The sequence below is a fragment of the Suricata suricatta genome, chromosome 6 (assembly GCF_006229205.1).
Source record: "Suricata suricatta isolate VVHF042 chromosome 6, meerkat_22Aug2017_6uvM2_HiC, whole genome shotgun sequence".
NCBI lineage: Eukaryota > Metazoa > Chordata > Mammalia > Carnivora > Herpestidae > Suricata > Suricata suricatta.
The window spans coordinates 109,869,240-109,893,155 of NC_043705.1; the positions used below are offsets into that span (position 1 = coordinate 109,869,240).

The 23,916-nt window shown below is 38.5% G+C and overlaps 1 long non-coding RNA gene and 1 pseudogene across 1 annotated transcript; both read right to left on the bottom strand.

Moving 5' to 3' along the window:
* Positions 1-587: 587 nt before the first annotated feature.
* On the bottom strand, positions 588-17,023 carry LOC115293772. The gene is made up of 2 exons (XR_003909585.1): positions 16,991-17,023; positions 588-1,091 (listed from the first exon to the last, which is right to left on the bottom strand). It is a non-coding gene; the product is annotated as an uncharacterized LOC115293772 (long non-coding RNA).
* Positions 8,334-8,468, bottom strand: LOC115295012 (annotated as a pseudogene).
* Positions 17,024-23,916: the final 6,893 nt, after the last annotated feature.

The window sequence follows — 23,916 nt, forward strand, 5'->3', positions numbered from 1 at the left end:
ACCCCATTCTTGAGCAGCATAGATCACTCTCTGGATGGGTTATCTTGTTCCCATGAGTAGGTGTGTGCTTCCCACAGCTCCTACTCCACCCCTGATGGCTGCTGGCAGCAAGGGCTCAGCCTCTTTCCCAAGTGCAGGGATTAGAAAATAGACCTCTGGATGACTTGCTTTAGGGCAACTTTCTGCACAGTCCCTGGATGCATTTAAATAACTTTTGTTACATCAGAGAAGTCACTCTGAATCAGTCCTCGCGAACCAGGCCATCACCCATATTTAATAGCATCTCTTAATTAGATTAAAATGTTAATGAGCATAAGGCTATGCTAAAATAGACTTGTCTTATCAGTCTCACCTAAACCGGGTAGAACAGATGTGCCATTGTTGCATGTATTAATATCTCTTCTCAAAGGAATATCATCCTCCAAGGAAACAAATGATAGGCGTAATTATATCTAGGCATAATAGTATATATATTGAACACTGCCTTTGTCAGTAAATACATTTGTCCTAATTGACCATGAGTAAATACTTTGATAGAGAAACACCCACCAATAAAAAGAGTGCCCAAAACAGAACCATGCATGGAGTTGATACTAAATAATTTTTAAATTTATTAAGTGCATGTTCTAACTAATGCATTTGGTATACAAAGCACTGAGGTATTTGTATGGAATGTAAATTTCTAGCAACAGCATGATCCAACCTCTACTATTACAGTTAAGAAAAAGATAAGGACTCCCACAAAGGGAACTTAAGCCGCTGAGGGCAGGTGTTTTGTCTAGGAATGTAACAAACAGAGGCTTTGTGTGATCAGACTCTCTCAAGGAAGGGCCAGCACTCAAGATCGTAATCACCCTGGATGGCCTGGGCCCGGCCTGGGTGGCTAGGCCAGCAGCTTGTGCTTCTCACCGTCCCTCCTAGGTACCTGCCAAACTCTGATGAAACAGGAGGTCCTGTATAGGGAACTGGTAAATGAATTGAAGGAGAGTCTGGGAAGGTAGCTGGCTGCCGGTGGCCACCATAATGGATCCTTGTGAGCAGCCTCTACAGCTTTCCCCTCTTCTTTAAAGGTGTCAGCACATTTTACAGTCCTGTACAAATTCAGAATTGGGTGAGCACCATGGGGAGAGGAAGGGGAGAGAAATCACTCCTTAGCTGGTCCTATTTGGGGAAGATGAAGGGCCTGAAGTCCACCATGTGTAGAGTTGGCACAGGGCACCTCAGACACTGTGCTGTGAGAATTGCCTTCTAACTAAACTAAGCTAAACTTGGCTGCTCTCTTCTATAGTCTCCTTCCTTGTCTGGGCCGCCTGGAGAGGCTGAGGGCTTGATTAGTGAGATACAGCACTCCTTTGAGAAGGTTTCTGAGCCTCCAAGGCATGGAGTCAGTCACATACCACCCACCACTGGCTCTGTGGACATTATCAGGCCCTTGGGAAACTGGAAAAACAAGATTTGCCTTGGAATTTTACTGTCATAAACAAGCTTCCTTCCCCCATGCCCCCACCCCATCTCCTATTAAGGCTAACCAGGTCTAGGTAAAAATAAACTGTATCTTCATTTCTTCAAAGGCAGATTTAAAAATTTTTAAAGTAATCTCTATACCCAACATGGGGCTCAAACTCACAACCCTGAGACCAAGAGCCCCATGCTTTTCCAACTGAGCCAGCCAGGAGCCCCAGGAAGACTTTCTTCTGACAGATGGAAGCAATTCTCAATGTTGGACTCCAGCGCCGCCTCCCTTTCTTTTCCGTATAATCTTCTGAAGGAGAACCATAACTGAGCACAAGAAGTGTGGTCATACTTTTTAAAAGATATTCTTATGGGAAACGAGGGGAGAGAAGAGAAGGAACCACAAGAGCTTCTTAATGATAGAGACAGAAGGAGTGGGAGACGAGCTAGATGGGTGATAGGTACTAAGTAGGGCACCTGTTGGGATGAGCACTGGGTGTCGTATGTAAGTGATGAATCACTGAATTCTACTCCTCAAACCAATATTGCACTGCCTGCTAACTAAAATTTAAATTTAGAAAAAGGAAAACAAAATTTTCTTTGATCATTCAATATAGAATTAGTACATTGTCTGTATTCTTGTGGATTTAAGATCAGTGAATCTATTTTCTGGATTTCTCAGTGAATTCCAAATAAATCTGTAATTTATTTTCTCTTCCATTATAGAAAGAGAAAAAAGTTGCAAGTGACTTAGGTTTGGAAATAAAGTGTGGGGAACCCCAGCAGCACTTAACACTCTCTCTGACTGAGAGGACTCTGGGCCTTTCTAGAAGTTCTCTCTCTACTCTATCCCACCTTCATTCTACTTTTTTTCTTTTCTTTTTTGATTGAGATATAATTGGCCTACAACTTTATAGTAGCTGCAAGTGTACGATATAAGGACTTGATATTTGTATATATTGCTAAATGATCATGACCATAAATCCATCCATCACCATATCTAGTTACAATTTTTTTCTTTTTGTCATGAGAATTTTTAAGATCTCTCAGCAACCTTTCTTTTTTAATTTTTTTTTTTTGAGAGAGAGCATAAATGATAGGGACAGAAAGAGGGAGACACAGAATCCAAAGCAGGCTCCAGGCTCCGAGTTGTCAGCAACTTTCAAATATACAATAGTATATGTTTTTAAGTAAGCCTACACTCAACATGGTGCTTGAACTCACAACCCCAAGATCAAGAGTCCCACGCTCCATTGACTGAGCCAGCCAGGTTCTCCTAGGATGGAGTATTAACTATAATCTCCATGCTGTACAGTATATCCCCAGGGCTTATTTATTTTATAATTGGAAGTTTGTACCTTTTGACCCCATTCACCTGTTTTGCCCACCCCCTCCTCCCTGCCTCTGGCAACAACTGTTCTTTGTGTCTGAGTTTGGGTTTTTCAGGAATTTTTGTTTTTGTTTTGGATTCAGCATATAAGTGAGATCATACACTTTCTCTGTCTGAGTTACTTCACTGAATATAATGCCCTCAGACCCATCCATGTTGTCCTAAATGACAAGATGTCATTATTTTTTATGGTTGAATAAAATTTGGTAATCATTAATAATAATTTGGTAATGCAATAAACACAGAAGTGCTTATAGCTTTTCAAGTTAGTGTTTTCATTTCCTTTGGATAAATCCCCCAAAATGGCATTGCTGGATCATGTGGTAGTTCTATTAATTTTTTTAGGGACTTCCACACGGTTTTCCATAATGCCTGCACCAATTTCCATGCCTGCCAACAGTGCACAAGGATTACTTTTTCTCCACATTCTTGCCAACAAATTTCTTTTTGTCTTTTTTTTAAATGTTTGTTTATTTTGAAAGCGAGAGAGAGCACGAGAAGGGGAGGGGCAGAGAGAATCACAAGTAGGTTCTGAGCTGCCAGTGCAGCTTGCATATGGGGCTCATTCGATCCCAACAACCATGAGATCATGACCTGAGCTGAAATCAAGAGTCAGACACGCAACAGACTGAGGCACCCAGGTGCCCCTCTTGTCTCTTTTTGTAATAGCCAGTCTAACAGGTATGAAGTGATATCGTGGTTTTGATTTGCATTTCCCTGATCAGTAGTGATGTTGAGCACCTTTTAATATACCTATTAGTCATCTGTATGTCTCCGGAAAAATACCTCTTCAGGTTCTCTGCTCGTTTTTTCAATCAAATTGGGGTTTGTTTGTTTTTACTATTGAGTTATAAAAGTTCTTTGTTGATATTAACCCTTTATCAGATAAGTGATTTGCAAATATTTTCTCCCATTTGGTAGGTAGACTTTTCATGGTGTTGATGGATTTCTCTGAGGTGCAGAAGCCTTTCCATTTGTTGTTGTTCCACTGGTTTATTTTTGCTTTTGTTGTTGTTGCTTTTGGCGTCACATCCAAAAAGTATTCTCGAAGTCTAATGTCAAGGACATTATTCCCTATGTTCTCTTCTGAAAGTGTTATGGCTTAATGTGTTAAATCAAGTCTTTAATTCATTTTGAGTTTTTTCATAACATGTAAGATAGTGGTCCAATTTCATTCTTTTGCTTGTAGCTGTTCAGTTTTCCAGTACGATTTATTGAAGATTGCCTTTCCTTCATCGTATGTTCTTGGCTCCTTTGTTACAAACGTATATGCGTGAGTTTGTTTTGGGGCTCTCTATTCTGTACTATTGATCTATATGTCTGTTTTTATGCCAATACCAAACTGTTTTTGTTACCATGGTTGTGTAAATAGTTTTAAATTGGGGGATGCGATGCCTCTATCTTTCTTTCTCAAGATTGCCTTGGCTATTCAGGGTCTTTTGTGATTCCAAACACATTTTAGGATTGTTCTATTTCTGTGAAAAATGTCATTGGGGTTTTGACAGATTCCATTGAATCTGTAGATTGTTTTGGGTTGTATGGGCATTTTAACAATTCTGATTCTTCCAATCCATGAGCATGGTATATCTTTATATTTAGTTCTGTCTTTAATTTCTTTCATCAGCGTCATATTATTTTCAGTGTACATGTCTTTTACCTCTTGGGTTAAATTAATTCCTAGGCATTTATTCTTTTTGAAGCCATATAAATTGGATTGTTTTCTTTCTTTTCTTTCTTCTTTCTTTCCTTTCCTTTCTTTTCTTTCTTCATCATTCCTTATATTCTCCTTGTATTGTATCTTGTGTGATGGAGAGACCCATTTGGCCAAAACCAAAATCACTTGGTTCCTTTATTTTATTGAACCTTTTCCATTTATATGTTATTCCGAGTGTGTGTTGCAACCCATATGCCTTTCCACCTTTTCTTAATCCTAACCACAAAGCAATTATTGTCAGGAAGAGCATCTAAGTTTTAATTACATTGAAATATGGAATGATGTCCAGTTGTATAACATTCAACAAATCTCTACTATGAGTTGATTTATCTGGCACTCAACTTTCCTGGTGGGTTCATCAGATAAGTAGTCTTACTTAAAATAAAATGTGTTGTGCACCTGGCTGGCTGAGCCTCCAACTTCAGCTCAGGTTGTGATCCCACAGTTTGTGAGTTTGAGCCCCACATCAGGCTCACTGCCGTCAGCACAGAGCCCACTTCAGATCCTCTGACCCCCTTCCCTCTCTGCTTCTCCCATGCTGGTACTCACTCTGTCTCAAAAATAAACATTTTTTTAAAAAGTTATTTTAAAATATAAAATAAAATGTGTTGGAAGCATTTGAAAACCATACCTGCCCTTAGCATCTTCCAAGCCAGGCCCCTGACCTCCATGACTTACCATAGACAAGTTGGGAGTTTCAACTAATGACTAATTGTGATAGGAACAGATTAGGCGTGGCTCCTAGAAGAAAAGCCTTGATGAGCCTGGAGGCAAGGGCTCCTGTGTACGCTATGACGATGCTCATACTACTTCTCACGTGAAATATCACTTCATGGTCCACACACCTGTGTCCACAAAAGCAGATCTTCAAATCAACCCAAGAGTGTTCAGGTATTTGAGATACTTCAAGTTTACATGTCTCCCAAAACAGCTTCTGCTAAAAGTCAGGATAAGGCAAGGAATATTTTTGAGGTATAGTTTAATACAATAGGAAACTATTTTCAACATTTCAAAAACTTGTTGAATGAAACACTTGTTCATGATAAGGCTGCCTAGGTCATTACTCAAAAGGTGTATATTTGTCTAGTTTGCAAAACCTTTCAAAATAATTGACTCAGTTAAGGTCTGGAGAAATTAATAAAAGGAATTCTGAGTGGCAAACAGATTGAGAGTCCCAATCTGAAATACAGGCTGACTTTATGAATGCAAGCACCATCCCTACATTAAGCATCTAGATCACCAGAAACCTATGTTCTTGGATCATTATTTTGCCCAGAGAATCACCTTTATAGAATGAGACTTTGAAAGAACTTCAGATAAACTGCTGGTGTGAAATGGAGGCAATCTAAGAAAAGTATCACTCCTCATATTTGTATGTGTTCAGGACGGCTCTCAAGCTAATGCTTACAAACTCCATTATGCACAGACTGATGACACATTTCACCTTTGGTTTAAGGGGAAAAAAAGGTTTGTCTGGGTTTCTCTGCTTCTACCTAGTAGATAGCAAGAATTCTAGAACCTGCTGATTTTCCTTTAGATTTGAACCTGCTAGCACCCAAGACTAAGATCTGGGCTTAGATTACTTCTGTTATCTTTCTTTTTCCAAAGATCCCTGGTATGATTTTTCCCCCCTTTAAACTTGCTGGGGTTTTTTTTTTTTCTTTTTCCCCTGTGTTTACAGTTAACAGTTTTTGGTTTTGTTTCACCTAAGCTTTTATCCTAAGCAGTCGTAAATCCTTTCAGGAAGTAGGTGAAATAGTCAGAAATGCTTTTGACCTTGGACTCTAATGTCATGGCAAGGTATTGATCTGTCTGTTCCAGTGCTCGAAGTGACCTTACCTTCAGCACTTCATGCTGTCTTACGTATATAGACTTATCGTGCAGAAGGTACTTGGATGGAAATGAAAGCATTTGAAACCACTTCTCCTTAAACCAGGATGGCCTGGAGGACCTTCCACAGGAGACCCCCCATACAGGAGAGCCTTGGGTTTGGCCACCAGCCTGTAAAGGGCCTCACCTCCTATGGCCATTCTGCTTCTTTGACTCACTTCCTGACCCAGACTTCTGTTCAGAAAGGAATCTCTTATATCTTCTGGTTGCTTCCCAACGGGCTGCTCTGCCTGCCTGACTGTTTAAAGATGTGGTGCTTTGTGATTTGTCACATCTCAGGGCATCTCTGAGGCAGTTCTTGTGACCACCCTGCTTGCAGCTGCCCACTTCCTCTCCCTCCAGCAGCTGCTCTGGTGTCCCGCTGGCATCCTCGCTGTCCACAGCCAGACAGGCAGTCTCCTTCCAGTGAGCAGCCATCCTGTCAGTGCTGGAGGCTGGCTGTGTTCCAGGACACAGGACAGACACAAGAGGACAAGCTTGGGAACCAAATGTTGGCAGGGGGACGGCATCAACACAGAGCCCTCCACCGGTGATCACCAAGGAAGATGAGGTCTTCTCCCTCCTTGGATGACCTTTTACTTCTCAGGCTGTTTAAGTGCTTTGCCCTCAGGGGACCTTTGTGTGGTCCTGTCCTCTAACAGCATAGGTTTATCTTTAGGGTCCTGTTGTTTGCAGACTCAGAAAAATTTCTACCAGCCCTGTAAGCCTGTGGCTCCAAGCAAACTGAACGCAGGCCCTGGCTATTCCAAAAACCGTGATGGTCCTCAGCAAAGAAGCTATTGGAGGCATGTGCTAAGCTTCAGAGTTAGGGATGTGGAAAGACCTAGAAGAAAGGTGACAGTTTCAGCCTTCCTGGCCTGTCTGTCAGGAAAAACTGAGAGTGATGACATTCCTTTCAAAATTGGCACAAGGAAAGTTCTAGAGAGAATATTGGAAGCCTATCACAGACCTGGGCTAGGACCGATGTGCTGCAGCTGAAGCAGCCTGTGATCCCAGGACATTAAGTAAGTGAGAGACGGAAAGGGCGTTTTGGTGATGCTTGTTTGTAGGAGACCGGAACGAGGAGCAGGCAATGGCGAGACACGTCATTGACATTTGTCTTTTGTAGTATGTTCCAGTTGGAGTTAAAAGTCAGAAAAGTTTTCTGGAATAGTAGGGAGCAAAGGAGACAGGGTTTTATTTAACTTAGAAACTGGCACAAATTATACCCAAATCTGAGGCTAAGGTACACTTTGGAGTTTGGTTTTAGGGTAGGGGTAGGTGCTTGGCCAACCACTAATAGCTCGAATCATACTAGAGCAAATTTTTGAGCCCCCTGGTATTTAGAACAATAACTCAGGCATTAGGGAGAGCATGGCAGGGACTTAGAGCTTTTCTAAAGGTGGATAGATGAATTCATTCATGCCTTTATCCGTCCATCTGTTAATTAAACAAATATTAAGTGCTTTATGTACCAGGCACTGAGCCTGGGCCTTGGCCACTGTGGTAATTGAGATAATTTTCTTATTTAACCAACACAGGAACCCTGAGATAGGTACATTGGCCATCCTCATTTTATAGATAAGGAGATTGGTGCTGTCAGTGCATGTGGGTGGGAAATCTCTGCCTTACAAGGGGGAGAATGCCAGATGGAGAAGTAGACCCTCCTCCATGCTTCCTTGGCAGTCAGTAAGGGTTTCAGTTGTTGTGTTCCTAAAAAGTCACGTGGAGTTCACAGGCACTCCAGAAGAGGCCACCTGGCAAGTGAAAGAGAGGTGGAGCTGTGTGGAGCATGTGGGTTGAGTAAACTTTACCAAACAGTAGGAATACACCAGCTCATAAGGATTTGTCCACCTTGCTTCAAGTCTATCTGAACACCTTTTCCCTTCTCTAAATAGATAACACCAAGAGTGCTTCATTTATGTGTTTTATGTGAAATAAATGATGATATGAAATGGCAGATGTATATGAAAATTTTCTTATCCAATGAAGAGCTCCAAAAATATTTTACACTTGATCTTAGCCAAAAGGCCGAGAAGCGATGAGCTTCAAAAATATTTTGCCTTCATTTAAAGTAGTTATAGAAATATGAGCAGGTGGGATTTTTTTTCCTAAACCAAATATCCCAAAGTATTTTAGTTGTCCATCTCCAACTTCCTTGCTCCTGGAAGATGTTGACCTCTGGGCTACCTTGACCAGTTATAGTTACCTGAAATCACGTTTTTGCAGTAGGTTTTATTATGGTTTGGCTATATGGCCTCCACTGATCAGAAATGGTGTTCTTGTTGGAACCAGTATAAGATCTGGCCTTAGGATGAGCAGAAATCACTTCTGTTTTTCCATACAGTTTGTCTTGTAAGAGTGAAGGGAATGGGAATCTTGTAAGAGTGAAGGGAATGGGAATCCCACGTGGGATTCATAGCCTTGGAGATAGTAGGATTTCCTCCCAGAGAAGTAGCCTCAGTGATTAAGTACTTTTGCCTATTTTATTTTACTTCCTGTTGGATTCCCTACCACTTAGTAATGCCAATCAATGGATTTGGGATGAGAAATATGTTAATAATTTCAGATACATATAATCTGCTCTTCGTTTTTGCTGCTAATTGGATTCATGAAGTTTTTCTTATTCTCCCTTTTCTCTGTTAGTTTGGAATTTATATATTTCTTTCCATTCTTATGATATTGTTTAATTTGGATATTAAGTTTTTATTTTAAAAGTAGTTAACATACAGTGTTAAATTAGTTTCAGGATACAATATAGTGATTCAACATTTCCATATCCGGCGCTCATCACAGCAAGTGTACTTCTTCATCCCCATCACCTATTTCTCCCCCCTTCTCCTTCTCTCTGGTAGCTTTTAGCTTGTTCTCTGTATTTAAGAGTCTTAAAAAAAAGAATCTTTCCTGGTTTGCCTCCCCCTCTATTTTTATCTTACTTTTCCTTCCCTTCCCCTATGTTCATCTGTTTTGTTTCTTAAATTCCACATATGAATGAAATTATACATTTGTCTTTCTCTACCTTATTTTGCTTAGCATAATACACTCTAGTTCATCCATGTTGTTGCAAATAGCAAGATTTCATTCTTTTTTATGGGTGAGTAATATTCCGTTGTGTGTATATACCACATACTCTTATTCCATTCATCAGTTGATGGACACTGGACTGTTCCTGCAATTTGGCTAATGTAGATAATGCTACTTTAAACATCATGGTGCATAATCCCTTTGAATTAGTACTTTTGTATTTTTTGGGTAAGTACTGTGTAGTGTGATTGCTGGATCATAGGGTAGTTCTGTTTTTAATTTTTTGAGGAAATCCCATACTGTTTTCTAGAGTGCATGCAGCATATTGTTTAGTTTTTAACTAAAGTCTAAAGTCAATGTCATTATACTCCTCCTGAGAATTAAATTCTCTTTGTAAGTCTTCATGTTGTTGTCCAAGACAGTCATGGTATCTTATTTTCAACCCACTAAAATTAGCCCTTATTATTGTTGTTGTGTTTAACAGCCAGCACTTACTCATATGTACTTAAATTTATAAATGTATTTGTTCATTATTACAATCTGGTTCTTTCTTCTTGGTTCAATTTCCTTCTAAGAGAAGGGCCTCCATTATTGATCCTTTTAGAAAACAGTTCTCCAACTTTGCTTAAAAGTGTATTCATTTATTTTCAGTCTTGAATGATAAGTAAGGAATTTTTTGATATTTCTATTTCATTACCACTCTTAAGATATTTTTTTAAATTTTTTAAAGTTTGTTTGTTTATTTGGAGAGGGGAGTGGCAGAGAGAGAGGGAGAGAGAGAATCTCAAGCAGGCTCCACACTGTCAGAGCAGAGCCCGATGTAGGACTCGATCTCATGAACTATGAGATCATGACCTGAGCCAAAATCAAAAGTAAGATGCTCAACTGACTGAGCCACACAGGTACCCCTTAAGATATTATTTTGTTATCCTCTGGCCTCTAATGTTGTTGATAGAAAATCTGCCTTTATTTTAGTGAATGTTTTTTTGGTGGCAATCCATCTTTTCTCCTTCTGGTGTTTTAAACATATTCTTTGCTGTTTCATAGGTTGAGGTATAAGCTTATTTATCCCACTCAAAATCGATGTTTCTTCAAACAGAGAATGATATCTTTAATTATCCTAGAAAATTCTCAAGAATATTCTTTCCCAATAATCTATTTCCTCTTTCTTTCTACAACTCTCATTACATGTATTTTGGGTCTTTCTAATTTTTCTTCCTTTTCTTTTAACATCCTTCCATATTTTTACAACTTCTGTCTCTCAACCAGCTCACCAATTCTCTCTTCAATTTGGTTAATCTGCTGTTAAATCTTTCTCGGAAGTATTTTTGTTTCAAAGGCCTTATTTTTCACTTATAGAAGTTAAATGTATTTCTTTTTAACATATTCTATTCTTTGTACATAGTAGCCTTCTTTGGCACTTTTCTTGTTTTTTTCAATCACCTTAATAATTTTAAAGTAAGGATTTTATATTTTCTTCTAGATTCTTCTATTATCTCAACAAATTTTATACTAATATTTGCCATGTTAGCTTATGCTGCCTGCCTAATCGTGAACTATAACCTCACTATAGTTTCATATTTTTATTATGAGCACATCTTTATCCTTGATCTGTGGGGTGTGTGTAGAAGTTCAATATGCCTAGGTGGTATAAATACTGCTCCAACAGGAATATCAGTTGCCTATGATTCCTTTTAATAATAATTTCTAATGAAAGCTCTCCCCTAGAGCCTTAGACTAATTGCTACTCCTTTAGGTAAGTGGTCATTCTTTCATGGAGAAGGCAACCTTTCCAGGGTTGAAGGGTTTCGCTTCTAGATCTCTACCATCTCTAAGCCTCTGGCCCCATGTGTTTTCACATGGATGTTAAAATCTCCTTCAAAGAGGCTCCTGAGTGAGTTCTTTTCTGTTCTAAACACTCTCCTACTACTTCTCATCTGCGCTCTGCCCTCTTACCCCTCTGGCTGCTCCCTGGTATCCTTAGGGGCTGGTTGTCAGTAAGTCTATCATATTTCTCCTTATTGCTTGTGAGATACCTGCAAGGTGCTCCTGGACCAAGAATTTACAAGACCAAGTGACATCATTCTTGACTCTGAGGACTAATAGTTTAAACCTAAAGGCCTCCAAGGCCACCTAGAGAAAGAATGACATTATTGAGCCTTTGGAGTGTTTATAATCTCTGGGATACTGATCAGTCCACTGACAGGTCCTACCTCTTTCCCCTCCAATTATTTCACAGTGCAGTAGTGCCAAATCTAGCTTTGAGGTGGCCATCTTTTTTTTTTTTTTTTTTTCCAAGAAAGCTTTTTATTTGGCTTTATGACACACTTCCATGGGTGGGAGCATGGGAGGGGGTTCGAACACAAGTCCTAGATAAACACAAATAACTAGTCCTGTGTAAGAGGTAGAGTCTAGATTTTCACTGGTATTCATGAACAGTGAGGCAGATATGTGGTATAATTTGAAAAGTGCTGAAAAAACCCTACCTAAACAAATAATCTAAACACGCCACTCCACGTGGTCTAGTGTCCAAAATTCCACCATAAGTTAGTGGCTTAAGAAACAACTGGGGGCACCTGGGTGGCTCAGTTGGTTAAGCCTCTGGCTTCGGCTCAGGTCAGATCTCACGTTCGTGGGTTCGAGCCCTGCATCAGGCTCTGTGCTGACAGCTAGCTCAGAGCCTGGAGCCTGCTTCCAGTTCTGTGTCTCCTTCTCTCTCTGCCCCTCTCCCTCTCATGCTCTGTCTCTCTCTGTATCAAAAATAAATAAAACATTAAAAAAAAAAAAGAAACAACTGGATGATTGGAAGCCCAGTCAGGCCAACATGTTTGAAACTGTCGGGACTGATGTGAAAGTGGCTAAACAGATGGGTTTCTTATTATGTGGGGGAGAGGTTGGGGTAAGATTAGTTTTGGGGGTAAGTAGGTAAATGGTAAAGAGTGAGGGAAGGCTGACAGAAGACAAGATGAAAGGATGTCAACAGGGCTAGATTATGATTTTTCAGAGGCTTGAGGAATGGACATAAAAGTAAAAATTATATATAGTTTTAAGAACAGCAACATATTTCGACTTAATTCCTTTTCTGGAGACTACTACATTTTGTTAGGATAGTTGACCTACAATGTTACATTAGTTTCAGGTGTCCAACTTAGTGATTTGATGAGCTATACATTATGTTGTGTTCATAAGTATAGCTACTATCTGTCCCATAGATAACTATCACAATATCATTGACTATGTTCCTTATGTTCTGCTTTTTATTTCTATGACTTACTCATTTCATAACTGGAGGCCTAAATCTCCCTCTCTCCGTCACCCATTTGCCTGACCACCTTACTTCCAATTCCTGCCGGCAACCATCAGTTTTCTCCATGTACAGTTTTGGTTGTTCTTCTGTTTGTTTATTCATTTTTTATTTTTATTATTTAAAAAAACTTTTTTTTTACATTTATTCATTTTTGAGAGACAGAGACAGAGCATCAACAGGAAGGGCAGAGAGAGAAAGAAAGACAGAATCCAAAGCAGGCTCCAGGCTCCTAAGCTAGTGGTAAGCGCAGAGCCCGATGTGGGGCTCAAACCCACAAACTGAGAGATCATGACCTGAGCCAAAGTCAGATGCTCAACTGACTGAGCCACCCAGGCATCCCTGTTTATTCATTTTTTAAAGATTCTATTTATGGGTGGAATCCTATGGTATTTGTCTTTCTCTGACTGACTTATTTCACTTAGCATAATACCCTCTAGGTCCATCCATGTTGTCTTAAAGGCATGATCTTAACCTTTTTTATTGCTGTGTAATATAACACACACACACACACACACACACACACACACTTTGGATTGAGAGTAACTTATTCTGTGAGTGTTCTTCAAGAAGGGCAAACATTTCTAATAAATTTTAATTGATAAATGAGTGATGTCTTGCAATTAGAGTAGTATGTGACATCAAATGTCACGTCATGACATGACAAGAGCAAATGTTTCTCTCTCTCTTCTGCGGGACTGTGGGTGATCATCTCCCATGCTTAGATGCTTGGTCTCAGGCCATGGTGTTTAGTAGAAATCAGTGATTTTCCAGAACATTAGAAGATGCCCAGAATTGGTACTAGTGTATTTTTTGTCACTTCAAAGCAACTACAGAGCAGATAGTCCTCTGCTTCTCCATTCAAAGGTAAGCTTAGGAATGCTTTGCTTCATTCTAGGTCAGGCTGCCAGCAGATAGAGACCCTTTCCTCTGATGCCTCTTTCCCAGTTACATTAAATACAGTATATGACACGAGTTTATTAATACTTTACGGTAGTCAACATCTATGCGAGTGTATACAATGGCCCCCATGCAGAAAAAGGTTGAAAAGAAAGGTGGTACAGAAGGAGATAACAACAGTGGAAGTTAAAAAAGAAATCATGGAAAAGTATGAATGAGGTATGCAAGTGGCCAAAATTGCAAGATTTGACAAGAAGTATACATCTACATCTCGTCTGCAAAGGAGAAGGAGAAAAAGGCGGGGGAATCCCTCACTTCAAATGAGGTTAGGGAGATGTGTAAATTTGTGGGAAACAGTGCAAAACTTCGTAGAAAAGCACCACCCGAATAAGGCTGTAGCAATGCAACTGATGAATCTGTTTAATGACAATGCAATGTCACATTTCTGCAAAATCCCCAAAAGGAGACAAAAGCAAGTGTCATTGGATAGGTTCCTTGTTAAAGTGGCCCAAAAAGAAAAAGATTCCATTGAGCCAATAGACAGCAGTGAGTCCATCAGTGAAAGTCATCCTGCACAATAACCCTCCTCTTGTCTTGTCACACCAGCCACAAAGGTTTTCAAAGGTCAGTACAGGTTAAATTTTTATTTTTCTTTATATTTTGTATTTTCTTTATTGTTTTTTATTACATTACAGAATTTTAATCATTTTTATATGAATATTTTTGGGTTGTGGAATGAATCATCTGAGTTTCCAATATTTCTTATGGGAAATTTGCTTTGACATACAAGGGCTTTGGATTACAAGCATTTTCTGGAACGAATTCTCTCAAACCAAGGTTTTACTGAACACACACACACACACACACACACACACACACACACACACCACTTCCTTACCCATTCTTGTACTAATGGACACTGAGTTTGCTTCCACATCTTGGCTATTGTAAATAATGCTGCTGGAAACATAGGTGTGCATATATCTTTTTTCAAGTTGGCGTTTTCCTTTTCTGTGGGTAAATACCCAATAGTGGAATTATTAAATCATATGCTATTTCTATTTTTAATTTTTTGAAGAACCTCTATGTTTTCCACAGTGGTTATTCCAATTTACGTTGCCACCAGCAGCACATAAAGGTTCTTTGTTCTCCATATCCTTGCCAATACTTGTTATTTCTTGTCATCTTGATTTTAGTCATACTAACAGGTGTGAGGTGATCTCTCACTGTGATTTTGGTATGCGTTTTTCTGATGATGAGTGATGTTGAGCATCTTTTCATGTATCTGTTGGCCATCTTGATATCTTCTTTGGGGAAAATGTCTATTCAGATCCTCTGCCCATTTTTTAATCTGATTGTTTTGGGGATGGTGATTTTTTTGGTTCATTCTGTTACATGTAGCTTTCCAGTTTCCTAGCATCATGTATTGAAAAGACAGTTTTTCCTTACTGTATATCCTTGCCTCCTTTGTATAGATTGGCCATATACATGTGGGTTTATTGCTGGGTTCTCTAGTCTGTTCACTGATCTATTTTTGTGCCAGTACCATACTGTTTTGATTACTGCAACTTTGTAGTAGATCTTGAAATCTGGAATGTGGTATCTCTAGCTTTGTTCTTTCCAGGATCAATTCGGGATCTTCTGTAGTTACATTTAAATTTTAGGATTATTTTTTCTAGTTTTATAAAAAATTCTGTTGGTATTTTGATAGGATTGCACTGAATCTATTGATAGTTTTAGGTAGTATGGACATTGACAATATTAATTCTTCCAAACCATAAGCATGGGATAGCTTTCCATTTGTGTCATATTCAATTTCTTTCATCAGTGTTTTTTATAGTTTTCAGAGTACAGGTTTTTCACCTCTTTGGTTAAGTTTATTTCAACATATTTTATTATTTGTAGTATAATTATAAATGGTATTGTTTTAAAAATTTTGTACACAGTTTGCTAATATTGAGGATTTTTGCATCTATGTTCATCAAGGATACTGGCTTGTAGTTTTCTTTTTTGTGGTGTCTCTGTCTGGCTTTGTTATCAGGGAAATGTTGGCCTTATAGAATGTATCTGGAAGCTTTCCTTCCTCTTCTATTTGGAATCCTTTGAGGAGAAGATATTAACTCTTCTTTAAATGTCTGGTAGAATTCACTTTGAATCCATCTGGTCCTGGACTTTTATTTTTTGGAGTTTCCTGATTATAGATTTAATTTTGTTTCTTGTTAGTGGTCTGTTCAGATTTTCTGTTTCTTCTTCTTCAGTTTTGGAAGATTGTACCCATTTCTTCTAGGTTGTCCAATTTGTTGGCATATAAATTTTCATAGTATTCACTTATAATCATTTGTATTTCTCTGGTGTCAATTGTTACTTCTATCTTGTTTCTTATTTTATTTGTGTCCTTTCTCTTTTTATCTTGATTAGTCTGAATAAAAGTTTGTCTGTTTTATCTTTTCAAAGAACCAGCTCTTGCTTTCATTGATTGTTTTTCTTTCTGTTGTTTTTTAGTCTCTACATCACTGATTTCTGTTCTGATCTTTTATTATTTCCTTCTTCTAGCAAAAAAAAATTAACTTTAAAAGAAACAGGTATGTGTGGAAATTTTCTATATATTCCTATAAATAGTTCTATATTTTTCTTATAAAGTTAATATTTTTCTATATCCTGCTTGCAATATTCTGGATGATGAGAGCTGAATGTTCTCATTTTTGCTGGCCTTCCCTTGCTGGTGTCCTGTGCAGGACTGCATCTGTCTAGTTGACATTCATGAAGGGATGTGTGTCTGCTGATGCTCGGGTTCATGGTGAAGGGCTACACAAGCTGCACACTGCACAACACGGGAGCCCCTTCAATAAAGGTTATACGGTAAATGGCTGCCACTGGAACTATGCACCTTGGAGGACCTGAGATGCAGGCACTGACTGAGAATGACAGCTAAACAAGGCATGGCCAGAGGGGCAAAGGACCAGAGGACTCCTCCCTGGAATCACTAGAGTACTTGTTGAAATGCAGATTCCTACAGCCTTAGACAGCATGGAAGTTAGGAGAGCTGGAATGTCTATTTTAAAATAAGCGTTACAAGGGCGCCTGGGTGGCTCAGTCGGTTAAGCATCCGACTTCGGCTCAGGTCACGGTCTCGCAGTTGGTGGGTTCCAGCTCCACGTCGGGCTCTGTGCTGAGAGCTCAGAGCCTGGAGCCTGCCTCAGATTCTGTGTCTCCCCTTCTCTTTCCCTCTCCCCTGCTCATGCTCCATCTCTCTCTGTTTCCCAATAATAAATAAATGTTTAAAAAAAATAAGCATCACAGCTAATTCTTAAGCATATTGGTAAAACATGCTAACTACCTCTTGGTGAAGTTACTCTCTGCTATTTCTCCTCTGCCTCAAAGGAAAACTCCCAATGAGAGAGGCCTGACATGCTCTGGGGTGCAATTCTAGCATGGTCTGCCTCAGCATCTGGTCAACCTACTGCAGCCATCAGAAGTTCCTGCTAAGCCACGGAAGTATAAGGCCTTGTCAGAGAGGTATAGCTGGAGTTCTGGAGGACAGGATTTCAAGATTTGAGCATCAGTTTCAGTTCTTTCACTAGCTGTGTACACTAGTTAAATTCATAAAATTTTTCTGCACAAGTTTTCTTGTGTGTTTGATGAGAGCATTAAGTCAGAGTGTATCTTCTAGAGCTTGAGCTAAGTCGTATCTTTTCTTCCCCCTAAGTTAGGAGGCGGAAAGAGCACATGCTGTGTTCAGAAGGTGTCTCTAACCCTCCAAACACCTCACAAATTTCAGACCTTTCTGAGTTTTGGAATTTTAAGATAAGAAATTGTGAACTATTACCAGGCCAGTTTTTATGTCTTAGCTGAAGCCTGTATTTTTGGTCTAATACACATGTTTGATGGTAGAGGAGAGAGCATGGAGAAGGAATCCAGGGGCTAAAAGGGTCACAGTGCATTGGTGAAGAGAAAGGCACTGAGCTGTAAATACAGGCCTGACCCTTTGCTAATTGACTCTGACCTGGAAACAATTAATTCACCTCTCTGTACCTGACTTTCCCAACCCGTAAGTGGTTGTGAGTTTGAAATAACAGTCATTGCAATCATTTAGAACATTGCTTGGTCCATGGTCTAGATATGAGTTTGCATTACTCTAGAAGTTGTGTTAACTTGCCTGTTTTCCTTGCTTGTTTCTGTGCTGGTGAGATGAGGTATAGACCGTGAGAGGGCATGACTTGCAGATGTCACTGTCTCTGGTGTATGTTCTCAGTTGTGCTCTAGGCTCAGGGGTCAGTAGCTCCCATCTCCCCTCTGTCTCCGCGCTCTGCCTATAAACCTGGGAACGTCTTCATTCTACCTGCTGACAAAGATGATGTAAATAAAGGCAGATTTAATTTTCAGAAAAGTTCTTATTATTTAACTGCAAGGTAAGCTTATTTTTGCCGCTAATTTTAGCCTATATGGGTTGCTAAGAAAAGTTAAGAAAACAGGGGTCCTGGGGCACTTCTTTTGTATTCAAATTATGTGTCTGTTGCCACTAGTGAATCCAAATTAAACAATTCCAAAATAAACCAGAAACACTTAGTTTCTATGAACTCACTCCTCTTCCCCAGAGCCCAGGAAATTCTGCTTCCGGTTTTGAAAGACTGCAGGCAGAACTTTGCCCCTCCTCCTGATCCTAGAGCTCTGTCTGCACTGTGACTTGCTGTGGCCACCAGCATAAATCACTGGTTCTACTGCCAAAGCAAAGTAGCTCCACTCCAAGCTGAGCCCGAGGTGGAATCTACAAGCTAAAGGCTTGAATAGCACATCAGTCTCATTGAGAGGGCACTTCTCTCCAGTCTGCTATGGGTCATGAAAGTCTTTTCTTTTTCCTTTACAAACAGGCAGTTGTCAAGTTAGATTATTTGTAATGGCCCAAGTGTCAGAGGTTCATAGTTAAATATACACCATGACCCGACGTTTTGTTTCTGCCATCTTGGCCTGTGGTCCACCTTCAGTGGAGTCTCTCAAATTTTTCATGGAAAATATTATTAGAGAATGCATATTTTTCTACCGAGGTGTAAGGATTGGTATAGGAAGGGGATACTGAACCGAGGGTTTCTTTTTGGTTGTCAAATCCCAAGACTTTACTTACCTTCTCACCAGTGCCAGACATGACAAGACTTCTAAAAGGGAAGAAATACTTTATATGGTTTCAAATCAGCTGTTTTTGACCTCCCTTTTACGACTTAATCAGATTTTCCTTAAAAAGAATTGGTTTGGGGTTAAAACGTGTATGCCAAGTTTCAGCTTTGAACATATTTTCCCTTTTAAATTATTAGCCTCTGCAAAAACTAAGAGTCTTCATTATACCGCTGCTACCAGGAAATGCTATCATTGCTTTTGATCCTCTTTACCATTTATCACTTTCTTGGTTTTTATTTACATTTATTTTAACCAAGATTGTTAATTCAGAACCTTGGGAACATCCCACCCACACAAAACCCCAGTCCCAACATAGGTATAGAATCTTTCGATGATTCTAAAACACTCTATAAATAAATGGCAAGTGTTCAAGTAATTCAATGTATCCATCACTGAAAGATATTTCCTAATAAAGTGGAAAATCACCAAGTTACCATGTTTTAGGATAATTGGGCAGGGTAACAATGAAAAAAACCTAACATTTTGGAAAATCAATATTTGACTTTTAAAAAGTTTAATGGCCATAGCTAAACAAATCTGCTAATGAAATTAGCCCTAAACAATTGCATGTCTCTGCGAGGTCCAATTAGCTGAGATCTCTATGTTTAAGGTAGCTTCCAGTTCTAACAGGTATCCAAGGAGCCATGGTATTCTTTTATCTTTCCAACTCTAAGAATGTCTTTGTATGAATCCTGAAGTAGAAAAAGCAAATCTTTATAGTCCTGCTGCTGCCACTCACCCCTTCAAGCAAGATCGGGCTCTCCCTTGTTTCATGAGTCTTTACGGCAGTATTACCACAGGGTATTCTTGCCAAAAATGTTGGGCCTGAATCTTACCAAACCTTAAAATCAAATCTCAGTTTCTAGAAAATATGGGAAATGAGAGAAGGAGATAAACACCCCCATGTGGAAACAATTGGACAAACTGAGAATCTGGACAATTTATTTGAAGACTGACCTGGTCTCTTTAATAATTCATAATCGCCGAATCAGTCTGTAAAATATTTTTTGATACAAATTCAAACAAATGGACGATAGAATGGTGTTTGATGCAATTGGCGAAATTTGAATATGAACTAGGTATTAAAGTATAATAAGGGTAAAGTCCTATGATGTCTGGAATTTGCTTTAAACTGCTTCAATATGCAAATATGGCAAAATAATACCAGTTTAATCTAAATGGAACATAGGGAATTCACACTACTTTTACGATTGAAAAAATTTTATAAAAAAAAAATCACATGAAATTTTATAGCCTTCAGAGACCTGCTTTAATTCATTCTTCCTACTTATCGTTAGGATGAGTTTGTGCACATAGCCTACATTTCCTGTTTATTCCTTTTTGTTGTGCATTCCATGGAGATACAGAGCAAATGGCGTTATAATGTATGGTTCTTAAAACAAGTGGTCCATGAACTTCTGTGTTTCCTTGAGAGCCTTTCAGCAAGCATACAAAGTCAAACTTTCCATAATAAAAAGGTTATTTACCCTTTTCACTGTGTTATTTGCACTGATGATAAAATTGTTGCTTGACTGTGTTAAAATAGATTTCCCCAATAGTGAAGCATATTCTAACATTGTCGTCACAATTAGCAGTCTTTATAAACATGAGGAAACACATTTTGTACCATTTGTAAATAGCATAAAATAAACCCTACATATATAGAACCTTGGTTTACGAGCATAATTTATTCCAGAAACATGCTGTAATCCAACGCACTTGTATACCAAAGAGAATTTCTCCATAAGAAATACTAGAAACTCAGATAGTTCATTCTACAACCCAAAAATATTCATATAAATGTAATTACAACACTGTAATGTAATACAAAACAATAAAGAAAATAAATACAAAATAACAAAAACAAAACAATTAAAAAAATAAAGAAAAATAGGGGTACTTGGGTGGCTCAGTCAGTTGAGCATCCAACTTCCGCTCAGGTCATGATCTCACAGTCCAGTCTCTGGATTTGAGCCCCACTTCGACCTCTGTGCTGACAGCTCAGAGCCTGGAGCCTGCTTCGGATTTGGTGTCTCCTCCTCTCTCTGCCTCTCCCCTGCTCGCTCTCTCTCGCTCGCGCTCTCTCTCTCTCTCTCTCTCTCTCTCTCTCTCTCTCTCAAAAATAAACATTAAAAAATTTAAAGAAAAAAAATTTAACCTGTACTTACCTTTGAAAACCTTCACGGCTAGTGTGAGGGAGACAAGAGTGAGGAAGGTTACTGTGTATGACAACTTTCACTATCTCTAAGGGAATCACTGCTATCTATTGGCTCAGTAGAATCTTTTTCTGCATGGGGGCCATTGCATACCCTTGCATGGATATTGACTACAGGACAGTATTAATAAACTCCTGTCATACACTGTATTTAATGTAACTGGCAATAAGGCAGCAGAAGAAAGGGTCTCTATATGCAGGCGGCCTGACCTAGAATGAAGCTAAGCATTTCTAAGCTTACTCAGGTATGGAACAGCAGAGGACTGTCCATAAGTACTTTGAAGTGACAAAAAGTACAGTAATGTCAGTTGTGGGCACCTTCCAACATTCTGAAAAATCACTGATTTCTGCCAAACACCACAGCCTGAGAAAGAGCATCCGAGCATGGGAGATGATTACCCACAATCCTGCAGTGAGAGAGAGAGTGCAAGAGTGAGAGTGGAAACATTGGCTTAGTTATGATGACGTCTGGCATCATCTACTACTCCTATCACAAGACATTGCACGTTTATCAGGTTGAAATTTATTAAAAATGTTTGCTTATCTTGGGGAATACTCACAGAACAAGTTACTCATAATCCAAGGTTTTACTGTATTTTTCTTTTCTCTTATTATCTATGAGCTAGAGCGTGTGAGCAGGGGAGGGCAGAGGGAGAGAGAGAATCATAAGAGGCTTCACACCCAATGCAGAGCCTGACAATGGATTGGATCTCACAACCTGGGATCATCACCCGAGCTAAATCAAAAGTTGGAAATTAAAAGTTAGCCAGCTGAGCCACCCAGGTACCCCTTCTCTCCTTTCTTTAAAATAGACATGTATTATTCTAAAAATTACAAAAAAGAAAAAAAAGAAATCATAATCAGAATAACTTGACAAAAAACCTAGCTCACAGACCATGGTAAATAAAGGAAGATTGTGTAATCAGTTCATCTTGGAACTTTTTTTTCCTAAGAAAAGTTAGAATGAGTGATTTGCAAGGGAATTAGCCTAATTATATTCCAAAGAACATCAGTTGAACTATGAGTTATTTTTTTAAGTTTTTTTCTATTTATTTAAAGTGAAAAAATAAAAACAGTAAAACATTTAATCTATTTCTCCCACCCCCAGCCAATCTATTCTCTATATCAATATGTTTGGTTTTATCTTCTTTTTCTTTTAAGATTCCACATATAAGAGAGATCATTCAGTGTTTGTCTTTCTCTAACTTATTGCAGTTAGCAAAATGCCCTCAAGTTTAATCCATTTTGTCACAAATGGCAAAATTTCATTCTTTTTGGTGGCTGAATAATACTCTATTATTATATACTATGTCTTCTCTATTCAGTCATTCATCCATAGACACTTAGGTTGTTTCCATATTATGGCTGTTGTAAATAATACTACAGTGAAGACGGGAATTTACATTTCCCTTTGAGTTACTGATTTTAGTTTTCTTTAGATAAATACCCAGAAAGAATTGCTGGATCATATGGTAGTTCTATTTTTAATATTTTGAGGAAGCCCATACTATTTTTCATGGTGGCTGACCCAAATTACCTTTCCACCAACAGTGCACAAGGAATCCCTTTTCTCCACATCCTCACCAGCACTTATTTCCAGACTTTTTGATAATAGCCATTCTCACAGGTGTGAGGACATCTCATTATGGGCTTTATTTCCATTTCACTAATGATTAACGATGAGATTCTTTTTGTATACCTGTTGGCCATCCATAATAAATAAACTACATTTTTTAACAGGAAAATTGCTGGTGTCTTAACATGAATCAAGACAGTAGCACCAAATATGCCACTAGTTATCATAGTCTTCATGTGCAGTCAAAAACAAATCTAATAATTTTACTTAAAGATGTCTTTGACAAAGAAATACAACTTTTATTAATATTTTTACCCTTTAATACATGTCTTTTAATGTCATGTATGATGAAATGGGAGGCACATTTGTCACAAACTGAAGTATGATCCTTGTCCCAAGGAAAAGCACTTGTGTGATTGTGCTGAATGACTTGCTGAACTGGCCACTGTTTTCAGGGAAACAATGTTTACTTGAAAGAATAACTGACAGATAAACTGGTTATTTAGACTTAGATATTTGGCAAATATTTTCTCAAAAATGAAGTAAGTTTGTCGCTTCCAGGAAACAACTGATACTTTAGCCAGTGACAAACTTTGAGCCTTCAAGGGAAAATATGAATTTTGGAAAATTTCCCCCAATACTCATAAGTTTAACCATTTTCCAGTATTTAAAAAGGCTTTCTAATGAGATTGGCACTGATATTAATGAATGCAATTTAAAAAATATTATATAGTATCTCAAAATTGGAAAATTTGCATAATTCAGTGAACTAATATTTATATTAGTTCAGTGTGAATTGGTTCACTGAATAATTAGATCAGTGTGAAAGACATTACAAAATCATGCATGGGTAAAAGATTATTCAAAGTGCAAGATAAGCCAATGGATTTTAATGCAACAAAAAAGTTTATTGATATGGTTTCTAACTCCATATTGCAATTAACCTTTAAGAAAATGCCACATGACAAATACCCACAATTATCTGAAAATGCTATTAAAAATATCTTTTGCTTTTCCAATTACATATCTTGATAGAGATATTTTCTTCATAAACTTCAATCAAAAACAGCATTATGACAAATTGAATGCAGAAACATACATGAATTCTTATTAAATTATAGAAAGAGATTGGCAAAAATGTACAGGAATACTGCTTTTTTCACTAATAATTTGTTTTTGGAAGTATAGTTTCATAAAAATAGGTTCTTTATGTTAACATGTGATGGTTCATTATTTTTAAAAAATTGTTTTAATGTTTATTTTTGAGAGAGAGAGAGAGCACAAGCAGGGGAGGGGCAGAGAA